Raw genomic sequence first — 25,110 nt, forward strand, 5'->3', positions numbered from 1 at the left:
AAATTATTCGTTCATGAGTCTTATGGCCTGGGGGTAGAAGCTGTTTCGAAACCTGCTGGTACGAGACCGTATGCTTCGGTATCTCTTACCAGACGGGAGCAGGACGAAGAGGTTGTGGCTGGGGTGGCTCGCGTCTTTGATGATTCTCAGGGCCTTCCCCCGGCACCTCTCGGGGTAGATATCCTGCACAGCAGGTAGTTTAATTCCTATAGTGTGTTGTGCAGCTTTCACCACCATCTGTAGAGCCTTGCGGTCTGTGGCGGTGCAGTTGCCATACCAGGTAGTGATGCAACCGGACAGGATACTCTCGATGGTGCACCAGTAGAAGTTGGTGAGAATCTGGGGGGCCATTCCAAATTTCTTCAGTCTCCTGAGGTAGAACAGGCATTGGCATGCCTTCTTGGTTACAACGTCGATGTGATGGGACCACGTTAAGTCCTCCGTAATGAATACACCCAGGAATTTGAAGCTGCTGAACCTCTCCACCTCAGCCCCTTCGATGTAGATTGGGGTGTGTCCCTCCCCCTGCCGCTTCCTGCAGTCCACGATCATCTCCTTTGTTTTGCTGATGTTGAGGGAGAGGTTGTTGTACTTGCACCATTCTCCTAGGGCTCTTACCCCCTCCCTGTAGCCTGTCTCGTCGCCATCTGTGATCAGGCCTACAACGGTAGTGTCATCAGCAAACTTGATGATGGAGTTGGAGTTGTGCGTGGCCACGCAGTCGTGAGTAAACAGGGAGTACAGAAGGGGGCTGAGCACACAACCCTGGGGAGCGCCCGTGTTCAGGATCAGTGTGGAGGAGGTATTACTGCCTATTTTCACCACCTGGGGTCTGCCCGTCAGGAAGTCCAGGATCCAGTTGCATAGGGAGGTGTTAAGTCCTAGCTCACTGAGCTTGTTGACAAGCTTGGAGGGGATAATGATATTGAATGCTGAACTATAATCAATGAAGAACATTCTCACATAGGTGTTCCTCTTATCCAGGTGTGATAAGGCAGTGTGCAGTACAGTGGCGATGGCATCATCCCTAGATCTGTTTGGGCGGTAGGCAAATTGGAGTGGGTCCAGTGTGTCAGGTAGTAAGGAGTTGATGTGGGTATTAGATACAGAGTAAAGCTCCCTCTACACTGTCCCATCAAACACTCCCAGGGCAGGTACAGCACGGGTTAGATACAGAGTAAAGCTCCCTCTACACTGTCCCATCAAACACTCCCAGGGCAGGTACAGCATGGGTTAGATACAGAGTAAAGCTCCCTCTACACTGTCCCATCAAACACTCCCAGGGCAGGTACAGCATGGGTTAGATACAGAGTAAAGCTCCCTCTACACTGTCCCATCAAACACTCCAAGGGCAGGTACAGCACGGGTTAGATACAGAGTAAAGCTCCCTCTACACTGTCCCATCAAACACTCCTATTATGTCCGTGTATAATTGAGACACGGACTGCAGGAGTTGGTTATAACAAGTCTTTACTGAATGGAGGCAACCTGGAACTACTATGCAAATGTTACTACACAGGCTTATATACAGGGGTGGTCACTACTGGTACTGCAGTATACAGGGGCTGCAGAATATAGTTCCTTCTGCAAAGTACATACACTACAATTCCTCCCCTTTTAGCTAAACAGTACATAACATTCGATTAACAATGAAATAACATTTTTACAATTACAGTTGCTAGATACATTAGTTGAAGTTAAGCAATTAAATAAACTTTGAGGAGGCTTCCTGATTCTGTCTGGATAACGCCTCTTTGGGGTATCAGGTTCTTCTGGCAACGTTGAGTCAGGATCAATGTCGTTGTTTGGTTCGTCTGCTTCCAATATCACCGATTCTGAGATAGATGCAATTGGTACTTCGGTTTCATCGCCAGGTGTATCAGATCGTGGTGTGGAGTTGACGTTTCCCAGTGACTCTAGAATCTGGTCAGCATGGCGTCTTACAATACTCTCTCCAACGTCCACGGTATACATTAGAGGTCCTTGCCGTGTACAGATCGTTCCTGGCTGCCATTTCTCTGTGCGGTAGTCCCGGGCCAAAACTGGTTGACCTATCTTAAAACTCCTGGTCGGCCTTTCATTCATATTCTGAAACTGCCTGTTCTCCACATCTCTTCTGATGTTTGGCTTAACCAAATCCAAGCGGCATCGTAGTCTTCGATTGAAGAACATCATGGCTGGAGTTTGGTTGGTAACCGCATGTGTCGCATTCCGATAGGCAAACAAGAAGTTATCCACCTTGTGCTGTAGGGGTATATCTTCATTACACATTGCCTTGATAGCCTTCTTGAATGTTTGAACAAACCTCTTGGCCAATCCATTAGTGGCTGGATGATATGGGGCGGATGTGTAATGCTTAACACCATTGTTCTTTAAGAACCTCCGGAACTCTTCAGACACAAACTGTGGTCCATTGTCAGAGCAAATCTGTTCAGGCAGCCCATTCCTGGTGAATATGGTTCGTAAGACTGTGATAGTTTTTTCTGCGGTGGTTGAGGACCTTTTTATTACCTCTGGCCACTTTGAATGTGCATCCACCGCAATTAAAAACATCGAGTCCATAAATGGACCAGCAAAATCAATGTGCACCCTTTGCCATGGAGATGAGGGCCACTCCCATGGATGTAGAGGGGCTTGTGGTGGGACGTTTTGGACCTTCTGGCATCCTGTACAGCTCTTGGTCATCTCTTCGATTTCTCTATCGATTCCCGGCCACCACACAAACGCTCTGGCTAAGTTCTTCATTTTTACCCCTCCCAGATGACCCTCATGAAGCTCATTGAGCACTCTATCCTTCAATTTGGGTGGAATTACTACTCTGGATCCACACGTCAAGGTTCCTCTGCACACTGACAGCTGTTCTCTTCTCGGCGAGAATGCTGGCAGCAGTGGTTCGCCATGTGCTGGCCATCCCTTCACCATTAAATCATAGACCCAGGAGAGCGTCGGGTCATTTCGTGTTTCCTTTTCTATGTTTGCATTCGTCACAGGGAGACATTCGACTATGGTCGAGTGGAATATCTCCACTGGATCCACTGCAAGTTCTTCTTCCACCGTCGGCAACGGTAGGCGCGACAATCCATCAGCATTCCCATGCTGTTTAGTTCCTTTGTACTCGATGTCATATTGGTGTGCCCCTAGGGAAAGGGACCACCTCTGTAGCCGTTGTGCTGTCATTATCGGTACGCCCTTCTGAGGGTTGAAAATGGAGACAAGGGGTTGATGATCAGTTAGTAGAGTAAATTTCTGACCGTGCAGGTAGTGATAGAACTTCTTCACCCCCCACACCAGGCTGAGGGCCTCTCTGTCAATCTGGGCGTAGTTGCGCTCGGCTGAAGTTAACGAGCGTGACGCAAAAGCTATCGGCCTCTCTGAACCATCAAGGAATTTATGTGACAGTACCGCCCCAATGCCGTAGGGAGACGCATCACACGCCAGTCTTATCGGTAGTGATGGGTTGTAGTGAGCCAATACTTCTCTTGAAGTGATTAGGTCCTTACTCTTCTGAAAGGCCCGCTTACATTCATCGCTCCATTTCCATGCTACTCCCATCTGTAGTAGGGCGTTCAGTGGGTGCAAAATTGTGGACAAATTCGGCAAAAACTTATGGTAGTAATTCACCAATCCGAGGAATGACCTCAGTTGCGACACATTTTCAGGCGCTGGAGCCTTAACTACCGCTTCAATTTTGTCAGGGGACTTATGTAACCCCTCTTCATCAATCACGTGGCCACAATACGATATCTGCTTCTTAAAAAACTCGCACTTGGGGCGATTGGCCCGTAGTCCATGTTCACGTAGTCTAGTGAGCACCTGCTCTAGGTTGGCAAGGTGTTCACTGTCATCTTCAACTGTCACTAGGATGTCGTCCAAGTAACATTGAGTCCCCGGAATTCCTTGCAGGACTTGTTCCATCGCTCTTTGCCTTCTTCCCCGCTGGATTAAGATGGCGCCTCCCGCGCTTTCTGTCTTCTCCGCTGTTGCTAGCGCTGTTGCTGGCGTTTTATGTCCTATGGTCTTCGCGCACTTCCCCCCGTGCTGCTGCTAACGCCGCTCTCCGCGCTTCCCGTGGCAAACTGCAGCTCCTCGCGGCTTTCTGCGCGTTTAATTTTTATTATTTCCCCGTCGTCGGAACAACCCTGCGGGACGCTTGCCTCCCTCTTCTCGGGTCTGTACGCTGCCTGGCTTCGTAGCACCGGCCGCGCCCTGTGTGCTCCACCCTCTCTCTCTCTCCTCTTCCCGACAACGCTGCTCGGCCCCGTTGCAAAGCCACCCGCTCGAGCTCTAGACCGCCGCAGCCCAGGAAGGATCAGTGTACTACCTGCCACCAGCCCGATTAGCTGAAGCACCATCGACAGGATAACCAAGCCCCGCTCTCGACAGCCTCTCCTGCAAATCTTCAACTCCGCTGACTCAGAGGCGGATGTCCACGGTCGACACCCGTTTCGTCTGTTTCTTTCTTCCTTCTGGACTCGACCTCTGATAACTTCGCTTCAGGGATGGATCCCCATGAGGTGGTGCAGACTGTAGGTAAGTTCGTATCTGCTCGTCGCCAGTATTATGTCCGTGTATAATTGAGACACGGACTGCAGGAGTTGGTTATAACAGGTCTTTACTGAATGGAGGCAACCTGGAACTACTATGCAAATGTTACTACACAGGCTTATATACAGGGGTGGTCACTACTGGTACTGCAGTATACAGGGGCTGCAGAATATAGTTCCTTCTGCAAAGTACATACACTACAACTCCCAGGGCAGGTACAGCACGGGTTAGATACAGAGTAAAGCTCCCTCTACACTGTCCCATCAAACACTCCCAGGGCAGGTACAGCACAGGTTAGATACAGAGTAAAGCTCCCTCTACACTGTCCCATCAAACACTCCCAGGGCAGGTACAGCACGGGTTAGATACAGAGTAAAGCTCCCTCGACGCTGCCCCATCAAACACTCTCAGGGCAGGTACAGCACGGGTTAGATACAGAGTAAAGCTCCCTCTACACTGTCCCCATCAAACACTCCCAGGGCAGGTACAGCACGGGTTAGATACAGAGTAAAGCTCCCTCTACACTGTCCCATCAAACACTCCCAGGGCAGGTACAGCACGGGTTAGATACAGAGTAAAGCTCCCTCTACACTGTCCCCATCAAACACTCCCAGGGCAGGTACAGCACGGGTTAGATACAGAGTAAAGCTCCCTCTACACTGTCCCATCAAACACTCCCAGGGCAGGTACAGCACGGGTTAGATACAGAGTAAAGCTCCCTCTACACTGTCCCATCAAACACTCCCAGGGCAGGTACAGCACGGGTTAGATACAGAGTAAAGCTCCCTCTACACTGACCCATCAAACACTCCCAGGGCAGGTACAGCACAGGTTAGATACAGAGTAAAACTCCCTCTACACTGTCCCATCAAACACTCCCAGGACAGCTACAGCACGGGTTAGATACAGAGTAAAGCTCCCTCTGCACTGTCCCATCAAACACTCCCAGGGCAGGTACAGCACGGGATAGATACAGCGTAAAGCTCCCTCTACACTGTCCCATCCAACACTCCCAGGGCAGGTACAGCACAGGGTTAGATACAGAGTAAAGCTCCCTCGACACTGTCCCATCAAACACTCCCAGGGCAGGTACAGCACGGGTTAGATACAGAGTAAAGCTCCCTCTACACTGTCCCATCAAACATTCCCAGGGCAGGTACAGCACAGGTTAGATACAGAGTAAAGCTCCCTCGACACTGTCCCATCAAACACTCCCAGGACAGTTACAGCACGGGTTAGATACAGAGTAAAGCTCCCTCTACACTGTCCCATCAAACACTCCCAGGGCAGGTACAGCACGGGATAGATACAGAGTAAAGCTCCCTCTACACTGTCCCATCAAACACTCCCAGGGCAGGTACAGCACGGGTTAGATACAGAGTAAAGCTCCCTCTACACTGTCCCATCAAACACTCCCAGGGCAGGTACAGCACGGGTTAGATACAGAGTAAAGCTCCCTCTACACTGTCCCATCAAACACTCCCAGGGCAGGTACAGCATGGGTTAGATACAGAGTAAAGCTCCCTCTACACTGTCCCATCAAACACTCCCAGGGCAGGTACAGCACGGGTTTGATACAGAGTAAAGCTCCCTCTACACTGTCCCATCAAACACTCCCAGAGCAGGTACAGCACGGGTTAGATACAGAGTAAAGCTCCCTCTACACTGTCCCATCAAACACTCCCAGGGCAGGTACAGCAAGGGTTAGATACAGAGTAAAGTTCCATCTACACTGTCCCATCACACACTCCCAGGGCAGGTACAGCACGGGTTAGATACAGAGTAAAGCTCCCTCTACACTGTCCCATCACACACTCCCAGGGCAGGTACAGCACGGGTTAGATACAGAGTAAAGCTCCCTCTACACTGTCCCATCAAACACTCCCAGGGCAGGTACAGCACGGGTTAGATACAGAGTAAAGCTCCCTCTACACTGTCCCATCAAACACTCCCAGGGCAGGTAGAGTACGGGTTAGATACAGAGTAAAGCTCCCTCTACACTGTCCCATCAAACACTTCCAGGGCAGGTACAGCACGGGTTAGATACAGAGTAAAGCTCCCTCTACACTGTCCAATCAAACACTCCCAGGGCAGGTACAGCACGGGTTAGATACAGAGTAAAGCTCCCTCTACACTGTCCCATCAAACACTCCCAGGGCAGGTACAGCACAGGTTAGATACAGAGTAAAGCTCCCTCTACACTGTCCCATCAAACACTCCCAGGGCAGGTACAGCACCGGTTAGATACAGAGTAAAGCTCCCTCTACACTGTCCCATCAAACACTCCCAGGGCAGGTACAGCACAGGTTAGATACAGAGTAAAACTCCCTCTACACTGTCCCATCAAACATTCCCAGGGCAGGTACAGCACAGGTTAGATACAGAGTAAAGCTCCCTCTACACTGTCCCATCAAACACTCCCAGGACAGTTACAGCACGGGTTAGATACAGAGTAAAGCTCCCTCTACACAGTCCCATCAAACACTCCCAGGGCAGGTACAGCACGGGATAGATACAGAGTAAAGCTCCCTCTACACTGTCCCATCAAACACTCCCAGGGCAGGTACAGCACGGGTTAGATACAGAGTAAAGCTCCCTCTACACTGTCCCATCAAACACTCCCAGGGCAGGTACAGCACGGGTTAGATACAGAGTAAAGCTCCCTCTACACTGTCCCATCAAACACTCCCAGGGCAGGTACAGCACGGGTTAGATACAGAGTAAAGCTCCCTCTACACTGTCCCATCAAACACTCCCAGGGCAGGTACAGCACGGGTTAGATACAGAGTAAAGCTCCCTCTACACTGTCCCATCAAACACTCCCAGGGCAGGTACAGCACGGGTTAGATACAGAGTAAAGCTCCCTCTACACTGTCCCATCAAACACTCCCAGGGCAGGTACAGCACGGGTTAGATACAGAGTAAAGCTCCCTCTACACTGTCCCATCAAACACTCCCAGGGCAGGTACAGCACGGGTTAGAAACAGAGTAGAGCTCCCTCTACACTGTCCCATCAAACACTCCCAGGGCAGGTACAGCACGGGTTAGATACAGAGTAAAGCTCCCTCTACACTGTCCCATCAAACATTCCCAGGGCAGGTACAGCACAGGTTAGATACAGAGTAAAGCTCCCTCTACACTGTCCCATCAAACACTCCCAGGACAGTTACAGCACGGGTTAGATACAGAGTAAAGCTCCCTCTACACTGTCCCATCAAACACTCCCAGGGCAGGTACAGCACGGGTTAGATACAGAGTAAAGCTCCCTCTACACTGTCCCATCAAACACTCCCAGGGCAGGTGCAGCACGGGTTAGATACAGAGTAAAGCTCCCTCTACACTGTCCCATCAAACACTCCCAGGGCAGGTACAGCACGGGTTAGATACAGAGTAAAGCTCCCTCTACACTGTCCCATCAAACAATCCCAGGGCAGGTACAGCACAGATTAGATACAGAGTAAAGCTCCCTCTACACTGTCCCATCAAATACTCCCAGGGCAGGTACAGCACGGGTTAGATACAGAGTAAAGCTCCCTCTACACTGTCCCATCAAACACTCCCAGGGCAGGTACAGCACGGGTTAGATACAGGCCTAGAAATTCAGTTGTTAGCGCCAGCCGCTAGCGCCTTAGGAGGAGGAGAAGTGGGGCACTAAGCGGCTAGCGCCCGGGCGCGGCACGATCTGCGCCTCTCGTGAACTTCACTCAAGATTTAGCGGCGGCGCTAAACTGCAGCGCCCGCTCAGCTGCGCGCCCAGATCCTGACGTCATTTCATGGTGCAACGCCCTTGGTGCGCCCCGAACCGGAACTTCAGTGGCGCCGCCCTTCTGTGCGCCTGGCGCCCCGAGCGACTGGTAGAGGGGAACAGTTCCCAGTCGCTGCGGGGCACGGGGTACGCTAGTTAAAGAGGACTCCTCCTGCATTATAAGTGGCAGCCATTTTGTGGCAATCCTTCGGATATTTGGAGAGAGACAAAGGGAGAGAGCTTTCTGCTTTGACTCAGCGATCGCACAGGTACTTCTGGCTTCAGGCCAGAGCTTTGCACTTGGATTTCACTTTCAGTGCCATAGCCTTGAGTCGCCACATATAATGGGGGCTGCAATGGATGGAAATGTTGGCTTTCTGCATTGCATTCAAAGGGCTCAGAGACGCCGTGAGAGAGTGCCAGTCATGGCCAGACGGAGAAGCGCCAACAGGCGTCGGCACAGGAGGCCTTACCCACCCAGGGTATACCGCCAGCAGTTCTCATATCTGAACATGTCTGAGGAGCAGTGTGTTCGGAGGCTGCGATTCAGAAGGGAGGTGGTCACTGAGATCTGCCACCTGCTTCGCAGAGATCTGCAGCCACAGCTGAGGAGCAGGACGTCTCTGTCGGTGGCAGTGAAGGTGACGGTGGCTCTCAACTTCTATGCCACCGGCTCCTTCCAATCCGCTACTGGGGACATAAGAACATAAGAAATAGGAGCAGGAGCAGGCCAATCGGCCCCTTGAGCCTGCTCCGCCTTTCAATAAGATCATGGCTGATCTGATCCTAACCGCCAATCTACTATCACAGAACCATCTCCTGAATCTAACAGAATTAGACACACGAAATAGGAGCAGGATCAGGCTACACGGCCCCTGGGCCTGCTCCGCTACCCACAGGGCCATGACCGATCCGAACCTAGACTCATGTCCAAATTCCTGCCCGCTCCCCGTAACCCTTAATTCCCTTTACTTCTAAGAAACTGTCTATTTCTGTTTTAAATTTATGCAATGATGTAGCTTCTACAGCTTTTTGGGGCAGCATATTCCATGGACCTACCACCCTCTGAGTGAAGTAGTTCTTCCTCATCTCAGTTTTGAAAGAGCAGCCCCTTATTCTAAGACTATGCCCCCTAGTTCTAGTTTCACCTATCATCGGGAACATCCTCCCCGCATCCACCCGATCCAACCCCTTCACAATCATATATGTTTCAATAAGATCGCCTCTCATTCTTCTGAACTCCAATGAGTAGAGTCCCAATCTACTCAACCTCTCCTCATATGTCCATCCCCTCATCCCCGGGATTAACCGAGTGAACCTTCTTTGTACTGACTCGAGAGCAAGTATGTCCTTTCTTAAGTATGGACACCAAAACTGTACGCAGTATTCCAGGTGCGGTCTCACCAATACCTTGTACAACTGAAGCAATACCTCCCTATTTTTATATTCTATCCCCCTAGCAATGAAAGCCAACATTCCATTGGCCTTCTTAATCACTTGCTGCACCTGCATACTAACCTTTTGAGTTTCGTGCACCAGGACCCCCAGATCCCTTTGTACTTCAGTACTTTCCAGTTTCTTGCCATTAAGATAATAACTTGCTCTACGATTTTTCCTGCCGAAGTGCATAACCTCACACTTTCCAGTATTGTATTCCATCTGCCAAATCTCTGCCCACTTACTTAGCCTGTCTATGTCCCCTTGCAGGTTTTTTATGTCCTCCTCACTCACTACTTTCCCTCCCATCTTAGTATCATCTGCAAACTTTGATATGTTACACTCGGTCCCCTCCTCCAAATCGTTAATATAGATTGTAAAGAGTTGGGGACCCAGCACTGACCCCTGCGGAACACCACTAGTTACTGATTGCCAGTCTGAGAATGAACCATTTATCCCAACTCTCTGCCTTCTGTTAGATAGCCAATCCTCTATCCATGCCAGAATATTACCCCCAATCCCATGATTTTTTATCTTAAGCAATGATCTTTTGTGTGGCACCTTGTCAAATGCCTTTTGGAAGTCTAAATACACTACGTCCACTGGTTCCCCTTTATCCACCCTATATGTTACTTCCTCAAAGAACTCCAGCAAATTTGTCAAACATGACTTCCCCTTCATAAAACCATGCTGACTTTGTCCTATTAAATTATGATTATCCAAATGTCCTGTTACTGTCTCCTTAATAATGGACTCCAAAATTTTACCTACCACAGATGTTAGGCTAACTGGTCTATAGTTTCCAGCCTTCTGTCTACTGCCCTTTTTAAATAAGGGTGTTACATTAGCAGTTTTCCAGTCTGCCGGGACCTTTGCTGAGTCCAGGGAGTTTTGGAAAATTATTACCAATGCATCCACAATCCCTACCGCCACTTCCCTCAAGACCCTAGGATGTAAGCCATCAGGGCCAGGTGATTTATCCGCCTTGATTCCCATTATTTTACCGAGTACCACTTCCTTAGTGATTTTGATCGTGTTTAGCTCCTCCCCACCTTTAGCCCCCTGTTTGTCCAGTGTTGGGATATTCTTAGTGTCCTCTACTGTAAAGACTGATACAAAATATTCATTCAGTGTTTTTGCCATCTCCATATTTCCCACCATTAATTTCCCGGTCTCATCCTCTAAGGGACCAACATTGCCAACATCTCCCAGTTCGCGGTACATTGCTGCATCCACCAGGTGACCAATGCCCTTTTCAGAAGGAGACGTCAGTACATCTCCTTCCCCATGACCCTGGACAAGCAGCAAGAGCGTGCAATGGGATTTGGAGGAATAGCGGGCTTCCCCATGGTCCAGGGTGCCATTGACTGCACGCATGTGGCTTTGCGGGCACCTCTAGAGAATGCCGAGGATTACCGCAACCGGAAGGGCTACCATTCGCTCAACGTCCAGTTGGTGTGTGACCACAGGCAGCTCATACTAGCTGTCAATGCCCGCTTTCCAGGCAGCAGCCACGATGCCTTCATCCTGCGCCAGACTTCTGTGACAGACATTTTCGAAGCCCAGGCTCACCCACGAGGATGGCTTCTCGGGGACAAAGGCTATCCTTTGTGCACCTGGCTGATGACCCCGCTCCGTGCGCCCAGCACCCCTGCTGAAGAGCGATACAATGACAGCCATCAAGCTACCAGGAACATCATTGAGCACACAATTGGCGTGCTCAAGCAACGGTTCCGCTGTCTGGACCGTTCCGGAGGAGCCCTACAGTACTCGCCTGAGCGAGTCTCCCATTTCGTTGTAGTGCGCTGCATGCTGCACAACCTGGCTATCCTCAGGACTCAGCCACTGCCAGCAGACATTGGAGGACCACCAGAGGAGGAGGAGGAGGAGGAGCACCAAGACGGGAGGGAGGCACAAAGTGCAAGGGCCGTCCGTCAGTGGCTTATTGCAACTCGCTTCTAGGCCCCCTCTCAGGGAATGGCTTGTGCCAATGAAAGAACATGAATGGAGCCGCTCCGCAAGCCCTCAGCCGGTCAAGGCAACAAATAGTTCAAAGTGCAAACATGGACAATGTGATTAAAGAAATTTTTTTACTGTGCAAACTCTGTGCCCTTCCCGCATGACAAACTAATTCAGATAAACCCCCCAAAAAACAGTCAGAGACATAACTGGCTCTCACAACCTTCAGAAAATGAAAAAAACAGTTAAACAAAAATGACCATGATCCTCGGCCTTCATATAAAAAACAAACACAACAGTCTCGGCCTTCATATATAAAAAAAAATTCTCGGCCTTCATATATAAACACAACATTTGGCCACACCTTCTACTTTTTCCCCTGTGAGGGTGATCCGCCTCGCTTCCGCGAATGGCCCCTTCCCGCCCTGTAGCTCCTCCTCAATGGGACCCCAGTGGCTGCAGCAAGGCTGGGGGAAGGCTGCTGAGGGTCAGATGGTGAGACGCCAGATGCCCTTGGGGGACGGCCTGGACCAGCTCTGGGCCTGGAGGGCCCGGCTGCTGACTGCTCCAACTCTGCTTGGGCGGCAGCAGTCTGTCCTATGGGTGGTGGCAGCTGCAGTGGAGGAGTGACAGTGTTGGTTGCAGGAATGCTGCCAACCTGACAGAGCACAGGCGCTCCCTGGTCGGCTGATACACTGGCACTCGCACGGGCCAGCACTGCAGCATGCGCAGCAATCTCTGAAGCACAGACTGCTGGGCTGCTGCGGCGCGGCGAGGGCCCCGGCGATGCCTGGCCGATCCAGCGAGGGTGGCAGCAGTTAGTGCCCGTGTGGCCCTGATCTGTGTCTGCATCAGACCAGCCAGGGAATGCACGGCACGACTGAGCACTTGGCTGGAAGCCGCCTATGCTGCCGCGAAGTCCTGCAGACTCCTTGCCTGTGCTGCACTGAATTCTTGCAGACTCCTTGCCTGTGCTGCCCCGAATTCCTGAGCACGCCTTGCCAGTGACTCTATGGAGTCAGGCATCCTTGCCACTGCAGCCATGAGCTCAGTGTGCCTGCGCTCAGCCTGGGCGCCCATTTCACCAAGGAGCCACACCTCCTCTGTGCTCACTGTAGCAGGACTGGAGGCCGCACTCACCCTCCGGGGAGAAGGCCGCCGAGCTTCCCCACCCCTCCCGCGTTGCTGCAGCCCGCTGGGCCCCGGAGCTTCACTCTCCTCAGACCCTTCCCCCCTGCTCCCCTCCAGGGAAGACGTGTCCCCATCATGGCCGTGGGCTGCCTCGGCTGAGGGTGGCACTGATGGGCCGGCTTCCTCTTCCTCCTCCTCGAATTCAGAATCACTGACAGTGGCAGCTTGAGGGCCCGCCTCCTCACCTGGCGAATCATCATCTGAAAGCAGGGAGGCACAAGAGTTGCTTTAGAGGACAGGGCGGCAGCGAGGGAGGCATGAGTGCTGCCATGCACTGCATTGGTCGGACAGTGGCAAAGGATGCTGGTGTGAGGCACAAGTGGAAAGAGAGAGGTCAAAAAGGTGATGACCTTACCATTGATGTCCAGAACAGGGTCGGCATCTCCACTGGCAACGGGGCCAATCAGCCGGCCTGCCATAATGCGCTCCACACGCTGCTCCAGGTCGCTGAGCTCTTTGAGGTCAGGACGGCCTCCCCTGGTCTGTCGCTGCTGCCTGCGATTGTGGGCCAGCTTGCCCTGCAAGAGAAAGGACGGCCTCTAAGTACAGTGTCAAGCCCTGATCGTGCCTGCACTGCCTCTCATGGTGGAATAGCCCTGACAGTGTCAAGCCCTGATCTTGCCTGCACTGCCTCCCATGGTGGAATAGCCCTGACAGTGTCAAGCCCTGATCTTGCCTGCACTGCCTCCCATGGTAGAATAGCCCTGACAGTGTCAAGCCCTGATCTTGCCTGCACTGCCTCCCATGGTGGAATAGCCCTGACAGTGTCAAGCCCTCATCTTGCCTGCACTGCCTCCCATGGTGGAATAGCCCTGACAGTGTGTAAAGTGCTGAATGTGCAAGTGGTTTTCATGAGGGTCCCATAGCTCTTGGATGAGGGCTGGGCATTGGGGCTTTCAGGTCCCTTTGGCCAGAAACTGAGGTGCACATGCAGGGATGAACAGGATAGTGGAAAGGGTACTCACCCTGACAACCCGAGTGAGGTCATTGAACTTTTTCCTGCATTGAAGTGGAGTTTTTTTTTATTCATTGATGGGATGTGGGCGTCGCTGGCTGGCTAGGCCTGCATTTAGTGCCCATCCCTAATTGCCCTTGAGAAGATGGTGGTGAGCCGCCTTCTTGAACCGCTGCAGTCCATATGGTGTAGGTACACCCACAATGCTGTTAGGAAGGGAGTTCCAGGATTTTGGCCCAGCGACAGTGAAGGAACGGCGATACAGGTCCAAGTCAGGATGGTGTGTGGCTTGGAGGGGAACTTGTAGGTGGTGATGTTCCCATGCGTCTGCTGCCCTTGTCCTTCTAAGTGGTAGAGGTCGCGGGTTTGGAAGGTGCTGTTGAAGGAGCTTTGGCGAGTTGCTGCAGTGCATCTTGTAGATGGTACACACTGCAGCCACAGAGCGCCGGTGGTGGAGGGAGTGAATGTTGAAGGTGGATGGAGTGCCAATCAAGCGGGCTGCTTTATCCTGAATGGTGTCGAGCTTCTTGAGTGTTGTTAGAGCTGCACTCATCCAGGCAAGTGGAGAGTATTCCATCACACTCCTGACTTGTGCCTTGTAGATGGTGGAAAGGCTTTGGGGAGTCAGGAGGTGAGACACTCGCCGCAAAATTCCCAGCCTCTGGCCTGCTCTTGTAGCCACAGTATTTATATGGCTGGTCCAGTTCAGTTTCTGATCAATGGTAACCCCCAGGATGTTGATAGTGGGGGATTCAGCGATGGTAATGCCATTGAATGTCAAGGGGAGATGGTTAGAGTCTTGCTTGTTGGAGATGGTCATTCCCTGGCACTTGTGTGGTGCGAATGTTACTTGCCACTTGTCAGCCCAAGTCTGAATGTTGTCCAGGTCTTGCTGCATATGGACATGGACTGCGTCAGTATCTGACGAGTCTCGAATGGTGCTGAACAGTGTGCAATCATCAGCGAACATCCCCACTTCTGACCTTATGATGGAGGGAAGGTCATTGATGAAACAGCTGAAGATGGTTGGGCCTAGGACACTGCCCTGAGGAACTCCTGCAGTGATGTCATGTGATTGGGATGAATGACCTCCAACAATCACAGCCAACTTCCTTTGTGCTAGGTATGATTCCAACCAATGGATTCCTGGCAACCATGCTGTTGGTGGTCACCCTGTTTGCCACATCCCTCCAGGCTTTCCGGTATTCACTGGGAAGCGGCCTCCTCCCACTGTCAGGGAAGAGGACAGGTCGCCTGCGCACTACTGCGCCAACCAGTAGCCTCAGGGCACCCTTGCTGAAGTGCTCCGCTCGCTCCCTAGCCTTCTGCATGGTCCTGGGTGTAGAAATGATGATCCAGCAATGGTCAGGGCTTGCTTCAGGGCTGCAGTGTGCAGGGCGTGGCAGCCAAACAAGTCCACCCTCCCTCTTTAAGAGCTGACCGGCGCCAGTGTGTCTGCCTTCAATCAGCAACTCGCCGCACCTGCGCTGTGCCCGCCCTCGGTGCTGGCGCCTCGGCTCGCTGGCTTAGTGCCTTATGATAGTCGTGCATCGCCTGCTTTAGCTCAGCAGCAACCTCTTGGGGCGATGCAACTCAATTTCGGCGAAGGTGGCGCTAAGATGCGCCGGGTGCTACATTAAGCGAATGCCCAGCTGTAGCGTCCCAAACGTGGCGATACTGAATTTCTAGGCCACAGAGTATAGCTCCCTCTACACTGTCCCATCAAACACTCCCAGAGTAGGTGCAGCAGAGGTGAGATACAGAGTAAAGCTCCCACTACAGTGTCCCATCAAACACTCCCAGGACAGGTACAGCACGGGTTAGATACAGAGTAAAGCTCCCTCTACACTGTCCCATCCAATACTCCCAGAGTAGGTACAGCACGGGTTAGATAAAGAGTAAAGCTCCCTCTACACTGTCCCATCAAACACTCCCAGGGCAGGTACAGCATCGGTTAGATACAGAGTAAAGCGCCCTCTACACTGTCCCATCAAACACTCTCAGAGCAGGTACAGCATGGGTTAGATACAGAGTAAAGCTCCCTCTACACTGCCCCATCAAGCAATCCCAGGGCAGGTACAGCACGGGTTAGATACAGAGTAAAGCTCCCTCTACACTGTCCCATCAAACACTCCCAGAGCAGGTACAGCACAGGTGAGATACAGAGTAAAGCTCCTTCTACACTGTCCCAGCAAAGACTCCCAGGGCAGGTACAGCACGGGTTAGATACAGAGTAAAGCTCCCTCTACACTGTCCCATCAAACACTCCCAGGGCAGGTACAGCACGGGTTAGATACAGAGTAAAGCTCTCTCGACACTATCCCATCAAAGACTCCCAGGGCAGGTACAGCACAGGTTAGATTCAGTGTAAAGCTCCCCCTACACTGTCCCATCAAACACTCCCAGAGTAGATACAGCACGGGTTAGATACAGAGTAAAGCTCCCTCTACACTGTCCCATCCAATACTCCCAGAGTAGGTACAGCACGGGTTAGATAAAGAGTAAAGCTCCCTCTACACTGTCCCATCAAACACTCCCAGGGCAGGTACAGCATCGGTTAGATACAGAGTAAAGCTCCCTCTACACTGTCCCATCAAACACTCTCAGAGCAGGTACAGCACGGGTTAGATTCAGAGTAAAGCTCCCCCTACACTGCCCCATCAAACACTCCCAGAGTAGATACAGCACGGGTTAGATACAGAGTAAAGCTCCCTCTACACTGTCCCATCCAATACTCCCAGAGTAGGTACAGCACGGGTTAGATAAAGAGTAAAGCTCCCTCTACACTGTCCCATCAAACACTCCCAGGGCAGGTACAGCATCGGTTAGATACAGAGTAAAGCTCCCTCTACACTGTCCCATCAAACACTCTCAGAGCAGGTACAGCATGGGTTAGATACAGAGTAAAGCTCCCTCTACACTGTCCCATCAAACACTCTCAGAGCAGGTACAGCATGGGTTAGATACAGAGTAAAGCTCCCTCTACACTGTCCCATCAAACACTCTCAGAGCAGGTACAGCATGGGTTAGATACAGAGTAAAGTTCTCTCTGCACTGCCCCATCAAACACTCCCAGAGCAGGTACAGCACGGGTTAGATACAGAGTAAAGCTCCCTCTACACTATCCCATCAAACACTCCCAGGGCAGGTACAGCACGGGTTAGATACAGAGTAAAACTCCCTCTACACTGTCCCATCAAACACTCCCAGGGCAGGTACAGCACAAGTTAGATACAGAGTAAATCTCCCTCTAAACTGTCCCATCAAACACTCCCAGAGCAGGTACAGCACGGGTTAGATACAGAGTAAAGCTCCCTCTACACTGTCCCATCAAACACTCCCAGAGCAGATACAACACAGGTTAGATACAGAGTAAAGCTCGCTCTACACTGTCCCATCAAACACTCCCAGGGCAGGTACAGCACGGGTTAGATACAGAGTAAAGCTCCCTCTACACTGTCGCATCAAACACAGACAGGGCCGGAACAACATGGGTCAGATACAGAGTAAAGCTCCTTCTACACTGTCCCATCAAACACTCCCAGGGCACGTACAGCACGGGTTAGATACAGAGTAAAGCTCCCTCTACTCTGTCCCATCAAACACTCCCAGGGCAGGTACAGCACGGGTTAGATACAGTGTAAAGCTCTCTCTACACTGTCCCATCAAACACTCCTAGGGCATGAAAAGCACGGGTTAGATACAGAGTAAAGCTCCCTCTACTGCCCATTCAAACACTCCCAGGGCAGGTACAGCACAGGTTAGATACAAAGTAAAGCTCCCTCTACACTATCCCATCAAACACTCCAAGGGCATGTACAGCACGGGTTAGATACAGAGTAAAGCTCCCTCTACACTGTCCCATCAAACACTCCCAGAGCAGGTACAGCACGGGTTAGATACTGAGTAAAGCTCCCTCTAAACTGTCCCATCAAACACTCCCAGAGCAGGTACAGCATGGGTTAGATACAGAGTAAAACTCCCTCTACACTGTCCCATCCAACACTCCCAGAGCAGGTACAGCACAGGTTAGATACAGAATAAAGCTCCCTCTACACTGTCCCATCAAACACTCCCAGGGCAGGTACAGCATGGGTTAGATACAGAATAAAGCTCCCTCTACACTGTCGCATCAAACTGTAAGGGGTCGTTTTAACGAGCTTGTGGTGTGCGAGATCGGTTTTTGATTTCACACTGCTCGTGAGCGGTTCCGAAGCGCTCCCCCCTCACCGGTTCTAGACACTGGGCTTATTGCCAGACCACCTTGATGTGTTGGCCCAACTTGTGACTCGGAAGACAAATGGATCAGGTGAGACAAGGTAAGTTTTAAATCAAAGGTATCTTTATTTTTAAGGAGAATAAAACATAGAGAATGAAGAAACAATGCAGACAAAAATCATGAACACGCCTCTCAATGGGAACTAAAATTTAACACACAAGAGTTACTTTGACTATCATAATACATCAATTCTAGATCAGCGATATAATAAAACGGGGGTGGAGAAAGCGCACGGCACAACGAAGGATGAATAACACTCCCGAATTACAAAGCCCTTAATATTAAAAACCCTCCCGTCTAAAGTATACCTCAACTAGATCAGCTAGTTGGAGTTGGGCCTCTATGCTCACCAGGGTTTTAAAACTGTCCTTGACCTTGGTGCTCCTGTATCGTCCGGGACCTCCAATCTTCCTTATGGGACCGGCTCCTGAACCTGCTCTCCTGCTCGAACTTGTAGGCCCTCTGTGCTCCTCGAACCTCACCAGGGTTTTAAAACTGTCCTTGACCTTGGTGCTCCTGTATCGTCCGGGACCTCCAATCTTCCTTATTGGACCGGCTCCTGAACCTGCTCTCCTGCTCGAACTTGTAGGCCCTCCGTGCTCCTCGAACCTCACCAGGGTTTTTAAAACTGTCCTTGACCTTGGTGCTCCTGTATCGTCCGGGATCTCCAATCTTCCTTATGGGACCGGCTCCTGAACCTGCTCTCCTGCTCGAACTTGTAGGCCCTCCATGCTCCTCGAACCTCACCAGGGTTTTTAAAACTGTCCTTGACCTTGGTGCTCCTGTATGAAACTGTGTTTTTGTCTCTTTTCCCCCAACAGTTATACTGTTTTCTTGCCCTTATCTTGGCGCCAAATCAGGGGTTTTCTTTTGTTAAAGTAATGGGCAGGCTGCTTTGACAAAAGCGGGTACTTTATTTTAATGTCTTGTAAATGAAACTAATGGGATCTGTCCTGTGTCCCTCTGAGTTTGGTACAGATAATAGGTTTTATCTGTGCTCTGCGATTTCAGAGATGGGTTTGCGTTTTGCTAGCAATTAACACACCTTGAGGTGTAAATACTTTTGTTTTGACTTCGTTACTACTGTAACCATTTTACCATATCAATTGCAGTCAGTTCTGGAATCTTCTAATCGGTGGTGACTCAGGTTTCTTTAAGATACTGCAGTGGTATGTCCTTCTGAAATGAGTCATGTGATCTGCCAACTCCATCTTGTGTTCATAAAATGTGGCCATTTCAGGGGTTTTACAATGTAGACTGTATTTTCCTGGATTTTTGCGAATCCTACAAACACTCCCAGGGCAGGTACAGCACGGGTTAGATACAGAGTAAAGCTCACTCTACTCTGTCCCATCAAACAATCCCAGGGCAGGTACAGCACAGGTTAGATACAGAATAAAACTCCCTCTACACTATCCCATCAAACACTCCCAGGGCAGGTACAGCACGGGTTAGATACAGAGTAAAGCTGTCTCTACACTGTCCCATCAAGCACTCCCAGGGCAGGTACAGCACAGGTTAGACACAGAGTAAAGCTCCTTCTACACTGTCCCCGCAAACACTCCCAGGGCAATACAGCACGGGTTACATACAGAGTAAAGCTCCCTCTACACTGTCCCATCAAACACTCCCAGAGCAGGTGCAGCATGGGTTAGATACAGAGTAAAGCTCACTCTACACTGTCCCATCAAACAATCCCAGAGCAGGTACAGCACGGGTTAGATACAAAGTAAAGCTCCCTCTACACTGTCGCATCAAACACTCCCAGGGCAGGTACAGCACGGGTTAGATACAGAGTAAAGCTCCCTCTACACTGCCCCATGAAGCAATCCCAGGGCAGGTACAGCACAGGTTAGATACAGAGTAAAGCTCCCTCTACACTGTCCCATCAAACACTCCCAGAGCAGATACAGCACGGGTTAGATACAGAGTAAAGCTCCCTCTACACTGTCCCATCAAACACTCCCAGAGCAGGTACAGCACGGGTTAGATACTGAGTAAAGCTACCTGTACACTGTCCCATCAAACACTCCCAGAGCAGGTACAGCATGGGTTAGATACAGAGTAAAACTCCCTCTACACTGTCCCATCCAACACTCCCAGAGCAGATACAGCACAGGTTAGATACAGAGTAAAGCTCCTTCTACACTGTCCCAACAAACACTCCCAGGGCAGGTACAGCACGGGTTAGATACAGAGTAAAGCTCCCTCTACACTGTCCCATCAAACACTCCCAGGGCAGATACAGCACGGGTTAGATACAGAGTAAAGCTGTCTCTACACTGTCCCATCAAACACTCCCAGGGCAGGTACAGCACAGATTAGATGCAGAGTAAAGCTCCTTCTACACTGTCCCCGCAAACACTCCCAGGGCATAAGAACATAAGAACATAAGAAATAGGAGCAGGAGTAGGCCAATCGGCCCCTCGAGCCTGCTCCACCATTCAATAAGATCATGGCTGATCTGATCCTAACCTCAAATCTTCTATCACTCTGCATCCACCCGAACCCATGTGATCTCCCAGGAGAGGCGAAAAACCAGATAAAAGACCCCATGGCCAATTTGGGAGAAAAAAATCTGGGAAATTCCTCTCCGACCCATCTAGGCAATCGAAATTCTTCCAGGAGATCACTCTGTCCCTATATTTTCTACAGTACTTACCTTCTGTAAAGGCAATCTCCACCCCAGCCAGGAACAGGAACAGGAAAGGTACAGCACAGGTTAGATACAAAGTAAAGCTCCCTCTACACTATCCCATCAAACACTCCCAGGGCAGATAAAACACGGGTTAGATACAGAGTAAAGCTCCCTCTACACTGTCCCATCAAACACTCCCAGGGCAGTACAGCATGGGTTAGATACAGAGTAAAGCTCCCTCTACACTGTCCCATCAAACAATCCCAGAGCAGGTACAGCACAGGTTAGATACAGAGTAAAGCTCCCTCTACACTGTCCCATCAAACACTCCCAGGGCAGTACAGCATGGGTTAGATACAGAGTAAAGCTCACTCTACTCTGTCCCATCAAACACTCCCAGGGCAGGTACAGCACGGGTTAGATACAGAATAAAACTCCCTCTTTCCTATCCAATCAAACACTCCCAGGACAGGTAGAGCACGGGTTAGATACAGAGTAAAGCTGTCTCTACACTGTCCCATCAAACACTCCCAGGACAGGTACAGCACAGGTTGGATACAAAGTAAAGCTCCCTCTACACTGTCCCATCCAACACTCCCAGAGTAGGTAAAGCACGTGTTAGATACAGAGTAAAGCTCCCTCTAAACTGTCCCATCAAACACACCCAGAGCAGGTACAGCACAGCTTAGATACAGAGTAAAGCTCCCTCTACACTGCCCCATCAAACACTCCCAGGGCAGGTACAGCACAGTTTATGTGGTGTATGTAACCTGTTCCACCTAAGAGAACTTAAGCCTGTTCCACCTTAAGAGATGTACTACTTTCTCTGGCTGCTGTATACGTAATACCGGTGGTGACCACCGGTATATAAGCACTGTGTAGTAAGATGGTATTTAGTATAGTCCTGACCTCCAACCAGTAAAGACCTGTTGAACTTTAATCTTGTAGTCTGTGTGTTATTAATTACAACTAGAACACACAGACTTTACAGTGGCGACGAGTCAGATTCTTACCCTGCGGCAGTTATATCCACGGCGGCTTCGTCCACAGAACGGACGTCGAAGAGAGGCTTCCACCCTCATCACCCTGCTGGAAGACACGTCGCGCGGCAGACATCGAGAAACCAGAGTGCAGAAGACATCCTGAACTCAAAGCCTCCATCAGCGGTTGTCAGCTATCATCTTTCTACCTCGGTAGTGGGTAAGCCGGGCAGCGACGCGACCAGAAAGTCGGCCGCGTTGGCTGTACAGATGGGGCGGGAAGACGGAGGAATAAGGGCGGTGAGATCGATTGCGACCGGAGATAAGGGCCGGGCCGCATTCGGGCCGAAAGGCGCAGCGCGGGGACATCGATCGCGGCTGGTGATAAGGGCCGGGCCGCATTCGGGCTAAAAAGGCGCAGCATCTGGGGGCAACTGAAGGCGCGAGAGCCGCGGTGAAGCGGAGACAGCGTCGGGGGACGGGTGAAGACCGCCAAGCGCGGGAAAACCGCCATTTTGTAGGCGGAGGACGAAGACAAGAGCGCGGAAGCCGCCATCTTGGATAAAAATAAAAATAAATTAAATTGCAACGATGCCTAAACATGGGAACATTAATACCTTTGATAGTGACATCGAAGATTGGGCTATGTATGTAGAACGCATACAAAATTATTGTAAAGCAAATAAAATCCCAGATGAAGAGAAAGCACTAACATTATTAAACTTAATGGGTGCGAAGACATACGGGCAATTGAAACACCTTTTATCACCAGATGAACCGGCGGATAAGACGTTCGAGGAGATTGTTACTGTCCTGAAAAATCACCTAAACCCCACGCCGCTGATGCTAGCGGAACGATTTAAATTTTACAGCAGAAGGCAGCTGAAGGATGAAAGCAATGCTGAATATTTAATGGAATTGCGTAAGCTAGCAAAGTACTGTCAATTTGGAACGAGACTGACAGAGGCGCTACGAGATAAATTTGTGTGTGGTTTATTAAAAGAAGATACACAAAAGCGATTGCTCGAGGAGAATGAGCTGACGCTTGAGAAAGCGGTCACTATGGCAGCAGCACACGAAGCCGCAGCGAGAGGCACGGCAGTAATGCAGCTACAGTCACCGGAACTCAGTACAAATAAATTGGGTTTGAGTACTGTAAAATGTTATCGTTGCGGAAAGACAACGCACGATCAGAACCAGTGTTGGTTTAAAAACCAAGAATGCAGAACGTGTGGCAGGCTTGGCCACATAGCTAAAGTATGCCGGTCAGGAAAGAAGACCAGCAACAAAAAGTCACCGCAAGGAAAATACATAAAGGTACACAAGGTGACAAAGAACAGTTCGACCAAACAGAAGTCAGATTCAGACGCTAGCAGTAATGAACTGGGTAGCTTAAGAGTACACAACGTTGGTAAGGATGCAGATCTCCAGACAATTTGGGTCACCCTTCAGATAGCAGGAGTCCAAGTAAAGATGGAATTGGACACTGGATCGGCATTGACGGTCATGAATAAGAAAGATTACAAAAGGTTATTCCAACATATTCCCCTACGGGATACGGAGATTATATTGAAAACATACACGGGGCAAAGAGTGTACCCCATCGGAAAGATAGAGGTAAAGGTGGTCCACAAGGGCGAAGAAAGCCAAGTAATGGACTTATATGTGCTACCTGAAGGAGGTCCACCACTACTGGGACGGGAGTGGATTAGGAAAATGAATATGGACTGGCACTCCTTGAAGGCACGAACGGTAGATTCCGGGGAAACAGATGTCAAACCTAAACGATTGTCCAGAATATTGGATGATGCTAAAGAGGTGTTCCAGCAGGGACTGGGAACACTGAGAGGAATTACGGCAAACATCAAGATTGATGAACATGCACACCCAAAATTTTTGAAAGCCAGACCGGTACCCTATGCAATACGACCTACTGTAGAAGCGGAACTGGAAGCGCTAGAACATTCAGGTGTACTGTCTAAGGTAGATTGGAGTGAGTGGGCTACGCCCATTGTTCCCGTTATGAAACGTCCTTCGAGCAACAAGCCAGGAGAACCAGGGAAGGTTCGCATCTGTGGAGATTTCAAAATCACCGTTAATCCGGTGCTTCACACGGTGCAGTATCCGCTTCCGCGGATTGAGGATATTTTTGCTTCGTTGTCTGGCGGGAAACACTTCACCAAGATAGACCTGGCGCAGGCGTACTTGCAGATGGAGGTTGAAGAAGAGTCACGCCAATACCTCACGATCAACACGCATCGAGGTTTGTACCGGTACAATAGGCTGGTTTTTGGAGTGGCATCGGCTCCAGCAATTTGGCAGAGGGCCATGGAGCAGGTATTACAGGGAATTCCAGGCACACAATGTTACCTGGATGATATTCTGATTACAGGTGATGGTGATGAAGAACACCTCACAAACTTGGAACTGGTGCTCAACAGACTGAAAGAGTATGGACTTAGAGTTAATCGGCAGAAATGTGAGTTCTTCCAGAAGCGGATCTCGTACTGTGGTCATGTCATTGACCGGGAGGGGCTTCATAAGTCTCCTGACAAGATAGAGGCAGTTGTAAAGGCTCCCGCTCCGGATAATGTCTCTCAGTTGAGGTCGTTTCTAGGATTGATTAACTATTACCATAAATTTCTACCAAATCTATCCACGGTACTGCACCCGCTAAACGCTCTTTTACAGAAGGGGGTACCATGGGAATGGAGCGAAAACTGTAAGAAGGCATTTCGCAAAAGCAAAGAATTGATCACCTCAGAGGAAGTGTTGGCTCACTTCAACCCGACACTGCCTATTCGGTTGGCTTGTGATGCTTCTCCATATGGTATTGGGGCAGTACTCTCACACAAGTTGCCAAATGGCACGGAAAGGCCAGTCGCGTTTGCATCCAGATCATTGACCTCCGCTGAGCGCAACTATGCGCAGATCGATAGGGAGGCTCTCAGCCTTGTATGGGGAGTGAAGAAGTTTAATCATTACCTGCAGGGCCAAAAATTCACACTTCTGACAGACCATCAGCCGTTGGTATCCATTTTTAACCCTAAGGGTGTTTCAGTGATGACAGCACAGCATCTCCAGAGATGGTCCCTTTTCCTAGGGGCACATCAATATCAAATAGAATTCAAAGGTACGAAGCAGCATGGCAATGCTGATGGGCTGTCGCGCCTGCCACTACCTGAAGAAGAAGAAATGATGAAAGTTGACCCTGTTGAGTTATTTCATTCGACCATCATCGAGTGTTTACCAGTCACCAATGCAAGTATTGAAAGAGAAACCAGGAACGACCCGACACTGTCCAGAGTCTACGAGGTGACAGTGAAAGGATGGCCAACACGTGGTGATCCTCTGTTACCGGCATTCTCGGCAAGGCGAGAC

The 25,110-nt window shown here is 50.3% G+C and overlaps 1 protein-coding gene across 4 annotated transcripts in view; it reads left to right on the top strand.

Moving 5' to 3' along the window:
* The window catches only part of lamb2l (laminin, beta 2-like), a 401,500-nt gene that overhangs the window by 270,845 nt on the left and 105,545 nt on the right, over positions 1–25,110 (top strand). The gene's annotated exons all lie outside the window — the stretch shown is intronic.

This window comes from Somniosus microcephalus, chromosome 11 (genome assembly GCF_052327205.1).
Source record: "Somniosus microcephalus isolate GS21.2 chromosome 11, FLI_Smic_1.0, whole genome shotgun sequence".
Taxonomy (NCBI): Eukaryota; Metazoa; Chordata; class Chondrichthyes; order Squaliformes; family Somniosidae; genus Somniosus; species Somniosus microcephalus.